The sequence below is a fragment of the Papio anubis genome, chromosome 3 (genome assembly GCF_008728515.1).
Source record: "Papio anubis isolate 15944 chromosome 3, Panubis1.0, whole genome shotgun sequence".
NCBI lineage: Eukaryota > Metazoa > Chordata > Mammalia > Primates > Cercopithecidae > Papio > Papio anubis.
In genome coordinates, this window is record NC_044978.1 from 83864278 (window position 1) to 83882228 (window position 17951).

Here is a 17951-nt window from a genome sequence, read left to right on the forward strand (position 1 = left end):
ATGGAGCTCAGAAATAACATTGAAATTCTCCTGGATTTTGAGCCAGCAATAACAGCAGGAAGAAAACTGAGCTCAAAACACTCTGAATTTATTTCCGCCATTTAAAAAAATGAATGAAGAAGGTATTTCAAACCCAGAAAAGATATTTTCTCATCATGATAGCAGATGTTAAAGATATCAGAAACAGTGCAATTTCTCCTAGTGCAGAAAGAGGAGGAAGTTAGTAGACACACAACTGAAATAAAGGAAGCAGAAGGAAGAACACAGGCAGTGCTCATCTTGCAGGAGGCTTGCACACCCTAAGTCTATTTATAAATCAGTTATTCAAAACTAACAAGTAGTGTCGCACATCATGTTTATATTTTGAAGTAGCCACAACAGATTTGTAAACACACAATGTAATTGAAACATTAGCATCAAAATAGAGTAGTTGCCAATATAAATGGTATTTTAGTGACCAGTGTTTCCTTGGCTCCAGAAGCTCCTGGAAGATTGTCTCAGCTATACCTCATGGATCCAAAAGCCTAATTTTACCTATAAATAATCAATGGATATTTTATCTATCTTCAATTTCCAATGAGGAGAAATCAGTAAAGACAAGACAACACTGGCAGCCTTAAAGAAAAAAGCAGTAAAAATAAGATTATTTCATTATCATTTTTTAAAAGAGATGGGTTCTCACTGTGTTGACCAGGCTAGAGTGCAGTAGCACAGGCACAATCATTGTGCACTACAGCCCCAAACTTTGAGGATCAGACAATCTTCCTGCCTCAGCCTTCCGAGTAGCTGGGACTACAGTCATTGCCATTTTAGAAACCATTTTCATTCACTCCAACTTTCCACAAATATTTATTGAGTGCCCACCATGTGCTAGCCACTGTTTGGTATGCTGACGCTACATGTCAGTGACCCAAACAATGTTCCTCATTTCATAGTACTCACATCTACTGGGGAAAGCAGACAATAAAAATGTCTTAAGAAAAGCAGAAACATTTTGCCAAGGGTTGATAAACTATGCAATTCCCATCAAAATACCACCATCATTCTTCATAGAATTGGAAAAACAATTCTAAAATTCATATGAAAACAAAAAAGAACCCACATAGCCAAAGCGAAACTAAGCACAAAGAACAAATTGGGTGGAATCACCTTACCTGGCTTTATACTAGAAGGCCACAGTCACCAAAACAGCATGGTACTGGTATAAAAATAGGTACATAGACCAATGGAACAGGACAGAGAACCAAGAAAGAAACCCATAATATTACAGCCAACTGATCTTTGACAAAGCAAACAAAAACATAAATTAATGGGGAAAGGACACCCTATTCAACAAATGGTGCTGGGATAGCTGGCAAGCCACATGTAGAAGAATGAAACTAGATCCTCATCTCTCACCTTATATAAAAATCAACTCAAGATGGATCAAAAACGTAAATCTATGACCTGAAACTATAAAAATTCTAGAAGATAACATCAGAAAAACCCTTCTAGACATTGGCTTAGGCGAAGACTTCATGACAAAGAACCCAAAAGCAAATGCAACAAAAACAAAGATAAATAGGTGAGCCTTAATTAAACAAAAAAGCCTCTGCACAGCAATAGGAACAGTCAGCAGAGTAAACAGACAACCCACAGAGTGGGAGAAAATCTTCACCATCTACACATCTGGCAAAGGACTAATATCTAGAATCTACAAGGAACTCCAACAAATTAGCAAGAAAAAAACAAACAATCCTATCAAAAAGTGGGATAAGGACATGAATAGACAATTCTGAAAAGAAGACATACAAATGACCAACAAACATACTGAAAAAAATGCTCAATATCACAAATGATCAGGGAAATACAAATCAAAACTACAATGCGATACTTTATTCCTGCAAGAATGGCCATAATTAAAAAATCAAAAAACAGTAGATGTTGGCATAGATTTGGTGAACAGAGAACACTTCTACACTGCTGGTGGGAATGTAAACTAGTACAGCCACTATGGAAAACAGTGTGGAGATTCCTTAAAGAACTAAAAGTACAACTACCATTTGATCCAGCAATCCCACTACTGGGTATCTACCCAGAGGAAAAAAGTCATTATATGAAAAAGATACTTTCACACACATGGTTATAGCAGCACCATTCACAATTGCAAAAATGTGGAACCAACCCAGATGCTCGTCAATCAGTGAGTAGATGAAGAAACTGTGGTATATTTATATGATGGAATACTACTCAGCCATAAAAATGAATGAATTAATGGCATTTGCAATGACCTGGATAAGATTGGAGACTATTATTCTAAGTTAAGTAACTCAGGAATAGAAAATCAAACATCGTATGTTCTCACTCATAAGTGGGAGCTAAGCTATGAGGATGCAAAGGCATAAGAATGACACAATAGACTCTGGGGACTCCGGGGAAAAGGGTGGGAAGGGGGTGAGGAATAAAAGACTACAAGTAGGGTGAAGTGTATACTGCTCAGGTGATAGGTGCACCAAGATCTCACAAATCACCACTAAAGAACTTACCCATGTAACCAAACACCACCTATTCCCCAATAACCTATGGAAATAAAAAAATAAAATTAAAAAAAAAGAGAGAGAAAATAAGGCAAGGTCAAGAGTGATAGTTCTGTTAGACAGAATGGTTAGGGAATTTATCTCTGAAAAAGTAACACTCAAGGAGATTTTAGAAGGATAGAAGCAATACCTGTGGCTCTCTGAAGGAAGGGTGCTCCAAGAGGAGGGAACAGCAAGTGTAAAGGCCTGGAGGAAAAAGGATGCTCTTCTTGTTGCCAGGACAGCAAGAAAACCAAGGAAATTAGAATAGAATGAGGGACAGTAGTGGCAAGAAATGGAATCAGAAACACAAATAGCAGCCAAGGACTGGTGGGTCATGAAAAGGGCTTTGGCTTATATTCTGAGTAAAACAGAGACCCATTAATGGTTTTAAGCAGAGGAGAGGCATGACCTGACTTAATTTTTAAATGCTCGCTTGAATTTTTGTTTGGGTAAAAACCCACAGTGAGGTAAGAAGGGGGAGCAAAGCTAGAAACAGGGAAACCCACGACAGGGAAACTGCACATGAAGGTGGTTTGAACAGAGATGGAAATTGGTGAAATGGTGTGAAGTAGTCAGATCCTGACTATACAGGTAGAGTCAACAGAACATGTTGGAGGATTGGTTATTCCTTTTCTCTCTGTTGTTTCTAGTGTTTCCTTCATTCCTTAAAGCTAGGCAAGATTATGTCCTTTTGGGTTTCACATTTATTTTTAAAGATTCCTAAGCAGTGGAAAATGATGACATTTAAGTTTTATCTCCTTTTCTATTACCTATTATTGAACAGCAAGATAGGTAACAGATATGAAGACTAGCAAAGTATCTTCAAGGGCCCAGAAATGAAAATAGTTACACCTTAGATCTGTACAGGATGAACCTCTACTGCTAGGACTATTAGCACAGTCGACTCTGCCTGGGCACTGTAATACTAAAGCATTATATGGGAATATTGAGGGCTTAATAAACAACCACACACACCAAGTTCTGAAAATTAGTCAATCATGAACTCCAGCACTATTATTTTTAAAAGGGGAGCAAATAAAGTACAGTGAAACTATTATATACATATTTTGTATTTGTACATATACATGTATATAGATATACATGTGTATATACATATATACACATATACTACATATATTACATGTACATATACTACATATACATGTATACGTAGCATATGTGTACACCTATATACACGTACGTATACGTGTACACATATATGCACTTTTCTTAATTTTAGTTGTATTGTTTTCAGATATAGTTAGGTAAAATTTAATTTTCTTTGTTTGCCTAATTTTCCCACAAAATTTAATACATTTTATAGGATTTGAGCCACAAAATAGGCTACCATTAAAAAGAAACAATCAGAGAATAGAAAATTGACTTTTTGGAAATTAAATTTCAACTAACAAAAATATCAAAAGTTGAGAAAATAAAATATTCAGAGATAAACAGATTAAAAATATGTGAGGGAACTTAATAAATAAGAAAAATCAGTTCACAAGTTCTAATGCACCATTAACATGAGTTTCATAAAGATAGGGAGAAAAAAAGAAGAAAGAAATGATCAAAGGTACAATGGAAGAAAAGTACCTAAAGCTAAATAAAGACAGTTGTTTCCAGATTGTACAGAATCATGAAGTCCTGAGAAGAATACATTTTAACAGAGCCATTCTGGAGGAATTTCAGAAGTGAAAAGATAAAGATCCTAATAAACGTGTGAATAGGGAAAAAAGTTATCTAAGAAAGAAAGAATCAGATTGGCATCAGATATCTATCTCATAAGCAATACTAGATGAAAGGTAACAATGTATCAATGTTTCTCAAGTTCTGAGAGAAAATTACTTTGAACTTACGGTTCTAATCACAATAATTTATGAATGCACTATGAGGAAAAATAAAAGGTATTTTGAACATGTAAGGACTCAGCACAATATTTGTAAAAACCTTTTTTTTTAAGAAGAAAAACAGTAGTAAAAAGAAAAATAATAATCAAATACAAAGACATGAGACTAAAGCAATAATAGACATAGCCGGGAGAAAAATGAGAAGAAACTCTAAATTAGAACAGAAAAATCAGACTTCAAGAAGAAAGTGTATTTCATTCATCAAATGGTATAATTAAGAAATCTGAAAAAATCATTGTGATATGATGAAAATGTTTCTTCTGTCAACAAGAACAAAAAATGCAATTAAAAATTTCAAGAAAACTGGAATGCTTACAGGAAAATCTAAGTCCAAATGTGAAAGAAACAAAAATGTGGCATAATTTTGAGGAACTGAAAGAATTTAGCAAAAGGGAATCCATTTTACCCTAATGCTTAAAGTAGCATCCTTAGAACAAGCTAAGTTTTAGTGTCACAGGATCAGTTTTTTCTTTTCTAGATGTTCAACCATACTGCTTGGTGTTACAGTGAATTTTATTTATTACAATCATGACATTGTAAATGATGGGTTTTCTTCTTCAATTAGCACTGAGAAATGAAGCACAAGAGAATTAACTATAGATGCAAACCAGAATATAAATATTATAAATTTAGCAATAGGAAGTAATGATATGGAATACAGGAGTTCACAGAAGGCAAGAAAAGTAGCTGGAATTGAAGAATATTAACTTTCACATCTTACATAGTGGAGACTCAGAAAGGTATGGTCTGACACTGATAAATAATTTTTTAAAGCAAATGCATTATTGTGGGTAAGAATAATAAAGGCATACTTATGACTGTAGTATTTAAAATAGTTTTTTTTGTTTGTTCATTAGCATGCTCCTATGTATTTTGAAAAGTTACTGTGGAAACTAAGCAACCAATCAAACATTTCATTTTGTGTTCTGTATTTCCCTAAGTGCAAACTTATAAAGGTACTCAAGAGTCTCCCAACTTATACATGGCAATAATCAGTAAGTGTTATTGAGGGTCTGCTATTCATTTGCTTGCACGATAATTATTGTGGGAAATTCAATAGATATACAAGATGTGATCCTAGATCTCAAAGAAACTTCAATCTCAATGAAAGCTAACAGTTTCTGACATATAAATAATGTATTTTTAAACCATTAACTATTTTAAGAGACACTCAAAAACATCTTTCACATGGGCCCAAAATTCCGTGACACTGCCATGTAAGGAATTTCCATTCTCACAGGAAGCTCCTGATTAGCACACCAAGACAATTATCTTTTTTTTTTTTTTTTTTTTTTTGAGAGGGAGCCTCCCTCTGTTACCCAGGCTGGAGTGCAATGGCATGATCTCAGCTCACTGCAACCTCTGCCTCCTGGGTTCAAGTGATTCTCGTGCCTCAGTCTCCTGAGTGGCTGGGATTTCAGGCGCCCGCCATCACACCTGGCTAATTTTTGTATTTTTTAGTAGAGACGGGGTTTCGCTATGTTGGCCAAGTTGGTTTCAAACTCCTGACCTCAGGTGATCTGCCCGCCTCAGCCTCCCAAAGTGCTGGAATTACAGGTGTGAGTCACCACACCCGGCCGACTATCATCTATCTTTAAGCAAGGTATGCCAAAATTTTGTCTCTTCTTTCTAAAAATATGATATAAAATAGAGGAAAAACCAGTAATATCTACAGACCTTAGTACTTTCTAAATCATGCCTGCTATCGTTTAATATTTCTATGGACAAACTTGTATCCTTTCATTGTATTTAATAAAGACAATAAAGGATGATGGTGAAAGGATGGTACTATGAGCTCATAATTTATATGTTGATTGAAACAATAAAAGGGATGGAAGTAATCCTTCATCTCTCCCCCGTGAGCCAATCTTCAGAGGCTGTGCTGTTACACTTGTGCAATCTCCCTGTCAGGTCCCAATACTGAGAAAGCTATGCCAACTCTAGCACCTGTTCAGGCAACTGGGAACTCACACCTTTTGAGCAGAGGCTAGAAGCATCCTGGGATATTCCTCAACTGACCGGTCTTTGAGTCCTATTAATTTTCATCTCATTATGCTTTTAAAAAAATCAAAGTATTGATTATTTCCTATGAGCCTCTATATTCCAGAAGGGTAAAGACAATGGCTTTCTTCTTGCCTGATACACAGATGCTCAACACATGCTTGAAGAGTAAACAAATATTCGTTCAATCACTACAATTTTGCCAAGTAACATGCTGGCTGTTTTATTTATGTTACTTCATCTGATCCTCTCAGTAATCCAAGAGATAAGAATTATTAGTTGTTCTCATTTTACAGGTGGAGAAAGTCAGGATTCTAAACTAGATCTTCCTATTGCATGATCTCACTTACATGTAGAATCTAAAGAAGTCGAACTCATACAAGCAGGGAGTAACATGGTGGTTGCCAGGGGAAATAGGTTGGTCAAAGGGTACACAGCTTCAGTTATACCAGACGAATATTTAATATATTCTGGAGATCTAATGTACATCATAGTGATTACAGTTACTACTGTATGGTATCCTTGACTACATTTGAGTAGCTCTTAAGTGTTCTCACCATAAATACAAAAAAATGAGAGGTGATGGACATGTGAATTAGCTTGATTGTAAAATCACTTCACAATGTATATGTATATTAAAACATCACATTGTATCCCTTAAATATGTACAGTTTTGTCCACTGTTTACTTGTCAATTATACCTCAATAAAGCTGGAACACACACAGATACACTCTTGAATCTTTCTAGCTCCAAACACCAGACTATTTGTTGGCATACAACTGTTTAAGAGTTGATTTACATTGATTATGAACAAAGAGACAATGGAGATTTACAAATAGGGAGATGCCATAGATAATTCAAAATTTATAGAGAAGTTATGTAACCCCATGTCTTGGTTTCTTCCTTAGTAAAGTGGGGAGAGAAATAGCACCAACAAAAATATAGATGATGTAAGAATTAGATAATCTCTGGAAAGTGCTTAGCATGGTACTTAACCCAACAGAAGAACTTAATCAATAGTAGCTATTATTAGAAATATACATGGCTTTTATGCTATTTGAGGCAACTGACTTTACCTTCCCATGCCTTCGTTTTCTCATCTGTGAATGCAAGGAATGGGGTTAATGAGTCTCTAAAGTCCTTTCGGCTGGTAACAATCCATGATTGTATGTTTGAAAATAAACTACATTTTTGATGAATTGTTTACTGAAATACTGAAGTGAAGGTGGTGGCAATCCAGGTGGCAGTGTCTTATAAGCAGTTAGAAACAGCTCTAGTTTACAAATCTAGATCTAAAATATAAAAATATATTCAAACACACACATACATACACAGAATTAAATCTGTAATTCAGGGAAAAAGATGAAAAGCTCAAAAAAGGTAGATTAAAAAGTCTGATAATTTGTTACAAGCAGGAAAAAGAGTTTAAAACAGGTATTTTAAACGTTCATAATTTGTGATAGAAAATTTATTCTTAATTGAAAAATTTATAGTCTCCTGATTTTTACATTTTTTTCTCATCCTTTTAGACAATTATCCATGCTAAGCACAGTTGCTGGTGTTTAGTTCAATAAATACCACTAGTTTATCATTGCATATTTTCCAAAATTACTTCTCACCTTTTCCTTCTCTTTATCATTAAGCTATCACACAAAAGGGGATTCTCTCCCCATATTATTGCAGATATAGGCTCTTCAACAGAATCCTAATGTTAAGCAAAATAGTTCTATACAAACAGTGATTTTGTAAAGTATTTCTATATGTAATACGAATGGCATATTTTCACAAATAAAATGTAAATAATAGATAAACACTTAAAACAAGAAAATGCAGCTTTTGCTCCAACTCTCTGTTTATATGAAGGTATGCAGCAACGTTATTAATAAAGATGGTGAAGTTACTATACTAGCTTCTAAAAGAGTTTGAGTCAGCTTGGTTATGAAAGACAGTAACACTCCTCAGGGCTTGTCACCTTCGGTTCTTGAATACTAAAGTGCTTACTTGCTTGTCAGGGTTAAAAGCTACTATTTTAAGTTCAAAGTGAAAAGCTCCTTTCAGGTGGTAATGATAGTTTAAAATAAACAATGTGGGGCAGGTAAAAGCCTCCTTTAGGCATCTACCATGTTTCCCCTTCAGTCAGGACAGTGCTTTCTTATTCTGTATCAATATTCATGATCCAGGTCATTAAACAGTTAGTGAGACAGACACCACTCTTTATCCCTGTACCCCACTGTTAAACAACTGCAGGCTTCAGAATTCTGGAGCTGTGTGTAAATATGAAAGCTCCATGTGTTTGACCCATGTGGGAAGGCATTAGGGTAACCTGGGACTCCTATGCAAGAGAGAACGCCCTCGCACGAATGTTACCATCACGAAGCAAACTGTTTGTTTTGTGTGTTTGGTGCCTCAGTTGTCTTCTACAGGAACCATATAAAAGTAGTTTATGCAAAAGATCCCGAAGATTTTGTGCACCTTCAAGATATTAGGGAAAATGCAAGACATCAGTATATTTTCATTTTATATTTCTAGACAGAGACTTTTACTATAGTCTGTTTAACCACTTCTACCAAAGAGGATTCAGCTTAAATATGAAAAGTTCAAAACACATACACACACTTAGTAGTAACTGAAAAAAGATGAACAGCCTAAAATTTCCACATTGCTCCTTGGTATGCATCACATTCAATCTACCATTTTGATATTTTATAATACAGAGACAACTGTCACTCAGTCTCATCTTTATGAAGATAGTCTATGCACTGAATACATCAATGTTTATTGCATGCTTGCTCCTTCAAGTGAAACTAAGTACAGTCAAATGAAAGTTATATTTAAATCCTTTTAGCAGAAATTCATTAACTTATAGCCTTAATCAAATTCTGAGCACTTGCAGCTTATATCCATATATGATTTACTGTGAAATGGAGGTCTGAGAAAGAAGGAAAATATTAATGTTCTAATATAAGATAAGATGATTTTTGTTAATGCTCAAGAGTGTTCAGTCACGGCTCTGCTCTATGCAGGAAAAGTACACCCACAAGTAATTTCACCCAAGCTTTTACTATTTAGGCCGAGGATAATTGAGAGAAATACATCATTTCTAGTCCGGCACTAAAAAAGCAAGTTGATAAATCAAGCAAATAAGAACTTTTAAAAATCTACAACCTACTCTCACCATATCTTAATTCAATGTATCGGAAATGTACAATAATAAATTGTAAGTGATAAACACTAAAGAAGTAATATCTTTTCATACCCAGAAGGCTGTTTTTGCTCTGCAACAGAATGAAAAAATATCTATCCTTAGATTTCACTCTTTTGGTAATTTCTTCTAAATGAGAACAGCTTTAGATGTTAAATGGCTAAAACCTGAGTTTCTATATGTAAAAGATTTGGTCAGATAATATTTAAATTATGTCAAATATAAAGTTCTCTTATACCAAATATTACTTAAAGAAAAACACCTGTAATCCCAGCACTTTGGGAGGCTGAGGCGACTGGATCACGAGGTCAGGCGTTCAAAACCAGCCTGGCCAAGATTGTGAAACCCCGCCTCTAGTAAAAATACAAAAATTAGCCAGGTGTCATGGCAAGTGACTGTAATCCCAGCTACCCGGGAGCCTGAGGCAGAGAATTGCTGGAACCCAGGAGGTGAAGGTTGCAGTGAGCTGAGATCGCTCTGCTTCACTCCAGCCAGGGCGACAGAGGCAGATTCTGTCAAAATAAATAAATAAATAAATAAATAAAAATAATTTAAAAAAACAGATTTGGTGATTGGTTTAGCTCTTGGGAAAAGATCCTTTATTTTAAAAAAATATGTCATTTATAGTATCACATTTCAAAGACTGATTTTTCCTATCTTTAGAAAGGTAGTGTAATTACAAAAACAAATTCTATGAAAGAAGCAGTCAAATGAGCTAACTTTTCAATTAACTATAAATTTCATCTTTCATGATCTAATTTCAATTCTTTGTTAGGCAAGAAGCCTTCTATTTTGGATGATCAATGATGACATCCATCTCAAATGATCCTTAGATGCAATACAAAAAGAACTCAAATTCTGTTCATACTTTAAATATTCAAACCAGTCTGCTTACAGCTAAAGAATAGCACCAATACACATACACCAAATACACATGGTTAGACATTTAAATTCTTGATGCCTTATTTTTTTTAATTTCAACTCGCTTTGTATTGATAAAAATAAATGAAAAGCTCTAAAAATCAATTTGGGATAGAAGACACATTCCCTAAATATAGAGACTTAAGGCTTTGTTGTCGTTGTTTTAGCTCTAGGTCTTGATATGAAATTAAAAATGAAGGAGGGTTGAGAGAATTTACCGAGGATGCGGAAAGGGAAGAGACAGGTATAATAGTATACTAAGGAGCATGATTAACCAAGAGTTTTCTTGAGTGTTTTCTGTTCCGACTGTTTAGTTTGGGAAGTCATTCATGAATTCTCTTGCTTTTTAAGATGCTTACAAATATCAACTTTTTTTTTTTTTTTTTTTTTTTTTGAGACGGAGTCATGCTCTGTCGCCCAAGCTAGAGTGCAATGGCGCGATCTCGGCTCACTGCAACCTCCGCCTCCCGGTTCAAGCGATTCTCCTGCCTCAGTCTCCCGAGTAGCTGGGATTACAGGCTTCTGCCGCCACGCCCGGCTAATTTTTGTATTTTTAGTAGAGACGAGGTTTCACCGTGTTGGCCGGGATCGTCTTGATCTCTTGACCGCATGATCCACCCGCCTCGGCCTCCCAAAATGCCGAGATTACAGGCGTGAGCCACAGTGCCCGGCCAAGATGTAATTTTTTAAAGGCATTTTGTGAGGCTGGGAGGCAGGTATGCAAACCTCACGGAAATTACAAGGGTACTGTGAATTATAATCAGATCCAAAGCATCATCTGCTCACATTTCCCCACATCACAAAAATGGTTTGGCATGACTAGTTCTGTTTGCTGCAGGGCATAAAAAGATTAATCTTAGCCGGGTGCGGTGGCTCACGCCTGTAATCCCAGCACTTTGCGGGGCGAGGCGGGAGGATCACCTGAAGTCGGGAGTTCACCACCAGGCTGACCAACATGGAGAAACCCCCTCTCTACTAAAAATACAAAATTAGCTAGGCGTGGTGGGGCATGCCTATAATCCCAGCTACTTGGGTGGCAGAGGCAGGAGAATCGCTTAAACCGGTGAGGCGGGGTCGCAGTGAGCCGAGATCGCGGCGCCATTGCACTCCAGCCTTGGCAACGAGAGCGAAACTCCGTCTCAAAAAAATAAAAATAAATAAATAAATAAAAATAAAAAAGATTAATCTTGTATTTAGGCACAGCTTTTGAGGGTTTTGTAGGAAAACCGTGCGTTAGGGAAGATCCTGACCCAAACACCTTGATCTTTGGTTCATGGCCCTATCAGAGTCAGACAAGGGCTCGCTGACCATGAATCAAACTGTGTTGATTCCTCCGCCCACAGACACTCAAAGCTTACTCGCTCCACTGTTACATAAGAGTCTCTGGAATCCTAGGATAGTGTTTGTAAATAGTGCTGCCACGTGCACGGTACCCACGTGTCAAATGTTGATGTGACCGCGTGTAACTGGAAGGAGAGAAAGCTTCTACAATTTCCAAAGAGAAACCTACTATTTTTTGGCCCTAAAAATGATCATATAGATGTCAAGGAATTATCTCTAACTAAGAGTGATTTTTCTTTTCTTTTCTTTCCTTCCAAAAAAAAAGAGGAAGAACTGGAATTTTTTTTTCCTGTTGCATTTATTGTAATCTAAATTAACTGCTCTACCTAATTCAATTTAGGATCAGTTTTATAATTTCAGCAATCCATTCTGAATGCACTTTCTACTTCCTCTATTTGCAAGACTTATTCTTGCTCGCTCATTTACTTTAGTGTAAACTGGGATATGAGAGATGGATTACATAAAAACCAGAGATATACACTAAGTAGGCAAATGACTTACAAAGTTATAATTTACACCCAATTAAATTACAACATGACCTATTCAGCATTCAATGGCTTTCCATGGGTGAAGAAAAAAAAAAAATAGTATTTTACCTCTCTTCCTATCTCAGATTTCACCTTCATCTACATTTATTATATCTTTTACAGTGGGTTTGTGAACAGAAAACAAGTAAACTCCATTCCTTAAACACTTGAATTCTTATCAATACTAGAGAAAAATTTCAATGTCAACAACTAAGTTTTTAACTCCTAAATATAAAGAGTTTCCCAAAAACCCTGAGGATTAAGGCATGACTAATTATAACAATGCAAAAAAAAAAAAAAAATTAAATGAAGAAAAACTGTCAGTAGTAAATTAAACTCAATGTATTTTTAAAAATATTCTGACTTCAACAAAACCCAAGAATTGTCTTTAAAGTCACTTTAAAATGCCATACCCTAGATTTCCCATGCTCTTGAAAAACATGTTGATAAAAATGTTTTAAAATTACAATATATGTTTAAAAAATTAGTTGATGTCCACAAAATTTCTTATTTGAAACAAGAACCACATTTTTTTTTTAACAGTAAATAAGTTGTTTCAAAGTAAATAAGTTTTAACAGTAAATAAGTTGTAACAGTAAATAAGTTGGTATTGGAGTGGTGGCTCATGCCTGTAATCCCAGTACTTTAGGAAGTGGAAGTGGGTGGATCACTAGAGGTCAGGAGTTCAAGACCAGCCTAGCCAACATGGCAAAATGCTGTTTCTACTAAAAATGCAAAAATTAGCCAGGCATGGTGGCTGGCACCTATAATCCTAGCTACTCGGGAGGCTGAGACAGGAGAATCGCTTGAACCCAGGAGAAGGAGGCTGCAGTGAGCCAGGATCATGCCACTGCACTCCAGCCTGGGCAAAAGAGTGAGACTCTACCAAAAAATATAAAATAAAAAAAACAAATAGAAATTTTTAGTTCCCAGTTACTAACCAAATGTCTTTTTCAAGTTTGCTTTTCAGTAGAAATACATAATTAAATCTTAGCCATTAATAAGGTGAGCCAAAAGCAAAATGTCTATTAGATTTGCTTTCTGCCAGTGTTTTTCCACAAGCTGTAATGTGGGAGACAACTCCAAAAGTAAAGTACAACCTTGTTTTACATTCAACTTAGGTAGATAATATAACTTCACTGGAGAAAAAAACATTTCAGTGGCTAAATTGGAAGAAAGATAAAATTGACAAGACAAAGTTTAAAGTATGTTTTTTCCTGCTACAATGTATCTGTTTGTACTAAAATAATTATTTACTAAAATAAATAATTTATGTGGTAAGAATCTTTAGTTGTGAGATTTTTTCTTCCTTCATTTTTGAAAGGTACCCACTTATGGTATTCTTCTTTTCATAGTTACATTTGGTATATTAAAATAGGAATGTAAATGAATTAATATTTTAATAACTCAATTCACGTTTTAAGATGTTCACTCTGATTTGATGAACTATCAGATACTGTATTTGTCAAAACGGTTTCTTCTTCTGTTATAATGTATATAGTAGAGTACACAGTAGAACAAACAAAAAGCTAATAATCATCTGAACTAATTACAGGCTACTAAAAGTGATCCTTTTAATGCAAATATCATGAAAAGTTATAAAAGAGCTGAGATAACTTTACAGTCAATGGAAAATATAAAAATTCTATAACTTCAAAGCAAGAGACTTCAAACAAAAGCAGGAAAAGTGCTAAAAGAACAAACAGGTTAAAAAAATTAATAAGACGAGGACAGTATATTATGGATACAATCTGGGTGTGGTATCACTGTATTACTCTCAAATTCTGGTGTTCTACTTCAGAGGCAGCACAACTAATAATTATGGTAATTTTTAATGAGTGCCCTTCTTAGTGCAGCCAGGTAAGAAAAACAGGAGGAATAACTCAGATACCATGCTATGTTATCTGGCTTTCATTATCCCTATTGAAGCTTTTTTTTTTTTTTTTTTTAATGCATTATCTATTTCAGGAGAAACTACTATAATAATAACTCATTTGAGAGATGGATGAATGTTCTCATTAATGTATAATGTGGACATAGAAGCTAGATTTAACACTGCATCAAGAAAATAAGTGATTTGGTAAGGCAGGTTTTAGCAATGGCTAATGAGGCACGACAACTGTAATTAAAATTACCATTACTTTTACCCACCCACAGAACAAACTGTGACAAATCTCAAAACGTTAAAAGTAGCAAATTAAAAATATCAATACTCTGTATGGCATACCTAAATGTCAGACTGCCTGCATTTCTATGCCTGAACATAGGCAATTCCCTTTGAAGAGAGTAGTACATCAGCAAAAATTCAGCCCATTTTTCTTCTTTTGAATATGGTGTATCTTCCGTATAAATTACTTATAAAAAGCAAAGCTAAAAATTAACAACAAATCAAAATATTCCTAATATGTGAGAACAGATTTACATTTTTTGGAAGGGCAAAGATGAAGTACGACACTCAAACTTGTGAACAACTTTTTTAGAATTATAGAGATACTAGTACAAAAATTTATAGTCAGCTGAAGCGGTTCACAAAGTTTTAAGAGAAACAAGAGAGGGTGAAGATAAGTAAGCTACTCATTTCTCCAGTAAGGAGAACAGAACCTAAATTATATTTTACTGCTTTCCATAACCATCACTACACCAACTTCTTGAGGGGTCTAACATGAGCATCTATCTTGTGCTTGCCACACATATTCAACAAATCTACAAATAGATGCTATGATCATACTCTTAAAAAGCAAAATTCTATAGTTACTCATTGAAAAAGTGATCATAACAATTATATAAAGACAATATACTTCCTTATTGGGTACAATCACATGTTTATCTTAAATATGTCTCTGAACCTTAGCCTAAAGCTCAATGTTTCCAGATCAGTGAATTTTCTCCATTCTGGTTATCAGTCATGGTCCCAAGGTATGGGATCCAACTGGCTGCAACCCAACGTTCTCATGAGAATAAAAAGGGAGAGAAGCATTGCAAAACAAGAATGTCTGGTATCTAGAATTACATAAGGTTAGAAATTCAAATACAATTAACCCCAAGTAATTCACCCTGTGTGTCCAAAACTACAAGTCATAGTTCCATAGGGACTAGTGCTAAAAATCTGCACTCATTTTACCATTAAGCGGTTTGTAGAAGTTCTGCTGGTATTTGTAAATACTTGTGGCCACGCATAGCAAAGATGGAGAGCCATCATCATTCGGGCCCTAACCATTTCTCATTTTGTCCTGGCATTATGAAGACTGCTGCAGAGCAATTCCCTTTTCAACCTTATTTTACATCTTCAACATGTCACAACATCAGTTAACAGAAACGTTAACAAACTCAAAGTTTTGAAGTTTATTCTCTGCCCTGCATTGCCCTTCTGTTTTCGCATAGATAAGACATTAATACCCCCCCCAAATCTAGTAATTTGTTATTATTTGTAGATTAAACTGCACTTTGTAGCAATTCAAACAAGAACAGCAATTTTTATAGATATTCCTTTTTTTTTTTTTTTTTTTTTTTTTTTTTTTGTGAGAGAGAGGGTCTTACTTTGTCACCCAGGCTGAAGTGTGGGGGCACCAACATGACTCACTGCAGCCTCAACTTCCCAGGCTCCAGCTATCCTCCCGCTTCAGCCCCATAAGTACCTAGAACTACCGGGATGTGCCACCACACCCAGCTAACTTTTGCATTTTTTGTAGAGATGGGGTTTTGCCATGTTGCCCAGGCTTGTCTCCAACTCCTGAGCTCAAGAGACCCACCCACTTTGGGCTGGCAAAGTGCTGGGATTACAGGTGTGAGCCACCGTGCCCAGTCACATTCCTTTTAACACTTGGGTTACATCCCCTGAACTGAATGGCTAGGTAACTAAAGACATCTGAAAAAGTTTCTTGCACCTATACATTAAGCCCTGTTTACCAAGTCATATAACCTATCACTATCTATTGAATCTTCCCATATAAACTCTAAAGGCTATTGTTATCATGAAACACAATGCCAACTTTTGAGTGATTAAGTATCTTTCTCATCTATAAGAGGATGTTGTCCAGACTAATCTCAAATTCCTGGCCTCCTGCCTTGGCCTCCCAAAGTGCCAGGATTACAGGCATAATAAAACTCCTTAATGCCATCTTCCTAGAAAGATAACGCTTAGCCTCATTCAATCCAAACAGTTCCTGCATTTCTTTTGAATGAGACGTAAGACATTTTCTGACATAACATAAACCAAATAACTCAACTATATTCATTTTTATAACAACACCTTTTTGAAATATAATTCACATACAATAAATTCATCCTTTTAAAGCATGTAATACAGTGGGTTTTAGCATATTCAAAGAGTTGGGCAATCATTACTATCTAATTATAGAACATTTCATCATCCCCAAAAGAAATCTCATACTTATTAGCAGTCACCTCCCTCCCACCCCTAGCCCCTAGTAATAACTAGCTAACTTTCTGTCTCCTTAGATTTGCCTATTCTGAATGTTACTTAAAATTGAAAGCATATCATATGGGGCCTTTGTTATGCCTCTCAGATTCACCTGTGTCACAGCATTTATCAATAATCCATTCCTTTATATTGCTTAATAATATTTCACTGTATGGATATACCACAATTTGTTTATTCACTCATGACCTGATAGATATTTGGGTAGTTTCTATCTTTTACCATTATTAATAATGCTGTAATGAACATTTGGCTACAAGTTTTCATGTGAACAACTGTATGCATTTTAAATCTCCTTTTATGACTTGTTCTACATAGTCCACATTATACACTTTTACAACTATCAATGATAATGAGGAAGTATAATATAGTGATTAAAAGATTTGGCCCTAGAGACAGACTGCTTAACTCAAATGCTGGCTAAGCTCAAGGAAGTTATTTAACCTCACTGGGCTTCAGTTTCCTCATTCATAAACAGGGATAAGAATAATACCTATCTCTAAGGTTGTGATAAGAATTAAATGACATCAACTTACTCTGTCACAAAGCAACTTAAAATATTTTTAACATAAAGGCCATTCTATCAAAAAAAGGACTTCTAAGAAAACAAAAACGTATATTCTGACACACATTTTAATATGGCATAATGGCACAATCACATGATTGATAAGCTGCTAAACCTTTGTGCTAAACTTCTGTTTTGAGGAAAAAAAGGCTTAAAAATATGTGATCATGTGATTAAAGGGTATAAAACAAAACACACAAAATAAGTACAAGTTAAACTGAGAACATCTGAATAAGATTAGTAGGCCATATCAATGTCAGTATCATGGTTGCGATATGATATTATAGTTTTGCAAAATGTTGCCTCTGGGGGAGATTGAGCAAGTGTATGTGGAATCTCTCTGTATTATTTAATACAATGGCATATGAATCTATAATTATCTCAATAAATATTTTAATTAAAAATATATGATCCCATATAAGTTTACTAAAAACTATTCACTTTTGCGCTTAAAATGGGTGGCTTTTATAGGGCAACTGCCATAGCCTAT

At 35.3% G+C, this 17951-nt stretch overlaps 1 protein-coding gene across 4 annotated transcripts in view; it reads right to left on the reverse strand.

The window, feature by feature from the left end:
* TET2 (tet methylcytosine dioxygenase 2) overlaps positions 1–17951 on the reverse strand; it is a 131775-nt gene that overhangs the window by 107533 nt on the left and 6291 nt on the right. The gene's annotated exons all lie outside the window — the stretch shown is intronic.